Here is a 6,000-nt window from a genome sequence, read left to right on the forward strand (position 1 = left end):
GGGAAGGCGGCACCACACGGAGACACTTTGGTGGAGGAATGGTCACGCCCCCAACGGCGTAACAGGCCAAGGGACGAGAACAAGAAGGCACGAGCTCGTCGAGTTTGACGATTGCAGCAGGAAAAGTGGAGGGCAGACACCGATCGTGGCTGTGCGTGCCTTCGATCCCAGCACTTGGAGTGGGTGGGGGGGGGGGGGAGTTGGTGGATCACGTGGCGATTTGTCCTGGTGAGGGTTGCGGCGGCAGCAGCGTGTTGAGTGGTGGCGGTCCAGACCTCCCTTTCCCTGGCGAGAGACTCCAGCACTACATTACGATACACTATACACTACTATACATTACTTTACACTACTACACTACGCACTATTATACGTAACTATACACTACTATACATCACTATACACTACTACACTATGCACTACACAATACACTACACTATTATACACTACACTATATCCTAAACTATACACGACTATACACTACACTACTATACACTACACTATACCCTAAACTAAACACGACTATACACTACACTACTATACACTACACTATACGCTACACTATACACGACTATACACTACTATACACTACACTATACACTACACTATACACTACTACACTATACACTACTACACTATACACGACTTTACACTATACACGACTATACACTACACTATACGCTACACTATATACGACTATATACTACACTACTATACACTACACTATACACTACACTATACACGACTATACACTACACTACTATACACTACACTATACACTACACTATACACTACTACACTATACACGACTATACACTACACTACTATACACTACACTATACGCTACACTATATACGACTATATACTACACTACTATACACTACACTATACGCTATACTATATACGACTATACACTACACTATACACTACTACACTACACACTACTACACTATAAACTACACCATACCCTACACTATACACTACACTATACACTACTACACTACACACTACTACACTATACACTACACCATACACTACACTATACACTGCACTATACACTACACTATACACTACTACACTATACACTACTACACTATACACTACTACACTATACACTACTACACTATACACTACTACACTATACACTATACACTACACTATACACTACTACACTATACACTACACTGTACACTACTACACTATACACTACTACACTATACACTACACTATACACTACTACACTACACACTACTACACTATACACTACACCATACACTACACTATACACTGCACTATACACTACACTATACACTACTACACTATACACTACACTATACACTGCACTATACACTACACTATACACTACTACACTATACACTACTACACTATACACTACACTATACACTACACTATACACTACACTATACACCACACTATACACTACACCATACACTACTATACACTACACTATACACTACACTATACATTACACTATACACTACACTATACACTACTACACTATATACTACACTATATACTACACTATACACTACACTATACACTACACTATACACTACACTATACACTACACTATACACTACTACACTATACACTACACTATACACTACACTATACACTACACTATACACTACTACACTATACACTACTACACTATACACTATACACTACACTATACACTACACACTACACTATACACTACACTATACACTACACTATACACTACACTATACACTACACTATACACTACACTATGCACAGACTCCAGCTCTTCCTGATGGATTCCCAGGCGTTCCCAGGCCAGCCGAGTGACGTCATCCTGCCAGCGTGACCTGGGCCGACCCCGGGGTCTTCGCCCAGTGGGACGTCCTGCTGCTGCTGCCCGGTAGAGTTCCAGGCGGAGTCTACCGGGGGGCATCCTTACCGGGTGCCTGAACCACCTCAACTGGCTCCTCTCGATCCGGAGGAGCAGCGGGTCGACTCTGAGGCTCTCCCGGTTTACCTGTGAGCCCGCCAGTATGGCAGGGAGAGGGATGGTTTCGTTCACTTATCTTGGTAAAATGCATTTTCCCTTAGTTTTATAGTCAAAGGAAAATAGCATTTGGTTTCAGTAAGGATGTACACTTTCACCAAAAATTGGGTCATTTTAATTGTCTTCCGGCTATTCCATCAGCGGAAAATTGGACCCTGTGTTTCCCTGCATTTACATGCGAACATGATGTTTTGCCAAATATACAGCGCACGCACTTTCGCCAAATTACCTTCTTATAATGCCGAATGAGAGTTTATTCGACTCAAAATTCTCCAAACAAAATGCGACCGCGTGCAATTACGCAGTCCATAGGACGCACAGCGACGGGACACGGCGATTCGAAACCCGCCTTTCGAATTTTCCGCAAAAGGAATTTGGTGGCAGGCGCGATCCGGTCACCGCGACGCAGCCCCGAGTTGCAAACCAGAGCCGGCATTGAGAACGCCGATCAATCTGCCCCGTAGCCCTACGTGCGCGCCGCCAAACGCTTTACTGCCCTGCGAGCCTCCGGGGGGTTGTTACAGAACAGCTCGGAGCCATTTTGCCTCTCCGAGCCAGCCGCCTGCCACAGCCGCCGCCGCAGAACGCACACGCGGCCTTTGGCTGGCAGAAGCACGGCGCTGGCGTCTGTGTGAGCGCGTCGGCAGCGCGCTGACTCGTTGTGCTTTCCAAACCGTTGGTCGCGCCGACCAAATAACCACCCGCGCTCAGTGCGCTGTGAGTGCGTGGCGTCACCGGTGGTTCTTTTGCCATCGTCAGCATTGTTGCCGTCAGCCACTGCTGGGCGAAGGTCCTCCCCAAGGGGCCGCCACCTCTCTCGGTCCTGCGATTCGGCAATCCCACCCAGCGCCCACTGCGCACAAACTGATTTCACCACTCCATCTCCTCGGGGGCAGGAGTCTCGGACGCGTTCCGATCCTTGGAGCGTTTTCTATAGGTGTCCAGAATGATTGGACCGTGTCACATGTCCGTGCTATACAGAAGTCACCGGCGAGTTGGATATGTGGGGCTGCACATTTGTTCCTCTGTTGTTTTTTTTCTTCACATTCTCAGGCATGGATCTTTTGTCTTGATCATTCAGATGGAGTGGTGGCGCCGTGGTTAGAGCGCCGCGCTACGAACCCGGCGAGTCGGACGCGCGCGGCGTTGCGCTGCGTCTGCACAGAACGCGGCACAGAAAGGAGGAGGATAAATTAATTCACCAGCGTATTGTGAAGTGCAAAGCAGACGTTTGGTAGTCACCCTCTTCGAGAACGATGTTAAAGGTCTGCCGAGGCTGCGGCCAAACGGATGATGACACGGGCCCCGGGCTCGAACGCTCGGGGGACTTCATTTCCACGCCCCCCCCCCCCCCCGTACCTGCCCGTGGGCCCTCCCCGGCTTAGGGTTACCTACCCAGTGACCCCCGGGTCAGCCCTGTGGGATCGGCCAGGCACAGATGGTCCGGCCCACAGAATCGTGATTTCGCATTTTGAATTCATGATAAAAACGAGGATGAAGCGGGGTGGGAATACGGTTTACTTTTGAAGAAAAGGAAGAAAAAAACCCACTTTACATAACGCTATAAATAAAAACACGCAATACCGTGCGACGTGCGTGCGCATACCAACGGCAATGCGCTTTATGTGTGACTCTTAAAGTAATGAGACATTTAAAATGCAGGTATGCATTTTTGTCGCATGGCACTTAAATAATACCCATTATTCACATCCGCACCGCGCAGATGTGGAACGCTAAGTTACCCGCGAAATGCGATCTAGCATCCAGCCTCCAGTGCAATCACATTTATCTTCAGCCACGAATATTCCAGGCTGCCCCCATCTCGCCGTGGAGGGGATATTAAGGTTAAGCCTGGTATCGCCGCCCTTGAAAGGACGGATTTTAAGTTTTAGTGATAAGGGGGCAGGGGCTGGCGAGAGATGCTAAATTGTGTGAAAAACTATGCATGACTGCCACAAAATACAGGGTCCATGGCAGAGCCGGACAAGGCGGGGAAATTGTGCCGTTCCTCAAAACACCACTTTCCGTTCGGGCGAGAGGCAGGGAGCCAGGAGACAATTTCAAAAATATAACAGAAATAAAAAAAAACGGTGAGATTGAATCACCACAAAATGGTGGCTTTCAGTTTGCGAGCAGCACACACACATGGGGGGGGGGGGGGGGGGCGGAGAGAAGGGGGGAAGATTCTATATCGTGATAAAAAAAAAAAAAACATTTTAAAAAAATATTTGTTCACTTAAATGCTCAAGAAAAAAATTCAGGGGGGGCACCGTGGCACATTAACCAAACGCAACGGGATTTCACGGGCACCGGAGGAAATGTGATGGCTTTTATTCCGCGGCGTTCATCACGCGCCGATAAAGCGGCCCTCTCGCCGCTCGCGTCGGGAGCGGACGCCCGCTGTCTCCCCCGGCCTCGGCCTCGGCGGTGTCACCGAGCAATTTGAGGCTCGGCGGTGTCACCGCCGACGCGGCGACGCTCGCCCGCTCGCCCGTAACGGCCACGCAGTTTAGAATTCGACGTTAGCTGCCCAACGCGCGTCCTTACGTAGGGACGGGGTGGGGTGGGGCAAAATACGCTTCTTTTTTTGTGGGGGCTGGGGTGGGACTGGGGGGAGATGCAGCGCATCAGTCAGTCTGGTACGTCACAGCGCGGGCTGACACGCTCAGCCGCTGTTGAGCACGGCAGAGATAATATATTTCGTTTTTAATGGAGTCGCGAAGCGTGGAGCCCCGAAGGCCAACCGCTGATTGAGATGAAGATGGTCCCGGTGGCCGCGTCTCAGCCCATCTACCGCCCGCTGAGACACGACCGGGCGCACAACCACCACCCACCACAACCACCCACCACCACCACCCACCACCACCGCCCACCATAACCACAACTGCCGATGGGGCGCGGAGACTGACCCGACTTGCCCCCTCCCCACGCCAGCCCACACACACCCCTGCCGGCGCTGTAATAGTCCGATGTGCCCCAAAGAGCCCAGGAATTTTAAATAAGTGTCCACAAAGCGCGACTCTTGCGGGGGCGGGGGGGGGGCGGATTGCCGTGACCCTTGGCGCCTGCCCGCAGGAGAGGGTTTCCACTCTCACAGCGGCAGAACGAGAACATTGGCTTGGGAAGCAAACAAGAAGACCGGTCGAGGGAAATAACAGAGAAATGTATGGACACGTGCGTGCTAATATACACGCACGTGGGTGTATCTTTATCTATGTGGGAGGCGTTTATGGCCGCACGATGATAGAGAATAAAATATATATTCCTGTGATATTTCTTTGACAAACCAGAAGCCCCGTTTCTTAACGATATATTATATCCGATGTGAGCCGGAGCTTTTGATTTCTTCAGTCAAATCTCATAAAACTCCCCGATGAATGATTTATATGGCAATGAAGGCGTAGTCGTGGTTCCACGCTTAAGAGACAATTATTCCCAATCTAGAAATTTTAATATTGCAAGGACATTAACAGAAATATTTCGTATATATTTCCAGCACATGTTGGAGCGTGACGACACTGTGATTGCAGGCCAGGATGGACACTCACTCGCAAAGCTCATTATTGCAAGCACCTCCGAGTGTAAAAATCAACAAATGAAATTCTTCCACCCTATAATAATTTATAGTATTGTTATGATGCTTGTTTACCCAGGAAAGTCTCACCGAGTCAGTGGGGTCTTGCCAAGTTTGCGCAGTTACAGGCGACGTTGCCACCTGTGATGCCAATTGAGTCCAGTGCGGTGAATGCTCATCAGCATCGGTATGTTTGGCCAACACCAGTTGCACTGTGTTGGGCCTTTAACTATGGGAGGACTCTATATTACAAGCCTGCTGATAAGGAGCCTCCCTCCCGCAGTGTTACAATGGTTCGGGCCTCTGTGTTGTCGGGAGGTCGGCCTGCAGGAAAAAAAAAACCCGTATCACTGGGGAACCCCCATAATAGGGAGATGCC

Source organism: Petromyzon marinus, chromosome 33 (assembly GCF_048934315.1).
Source record: "Petromyzon marinus isolate PM22_M1 ecotype Great Lakes invasive population chromosome 33, UKy_Petmar_22M1.pri1.0, whole genome shotgun sequence".
Taxonomy (NCBI): domain Eukaryota; kingdom Metazoa; phylum Chordata; class Hyperoartia; order Petromyzontiformes; family Petromyzontidae; genus Petromyzon; species Petromyzon marinus.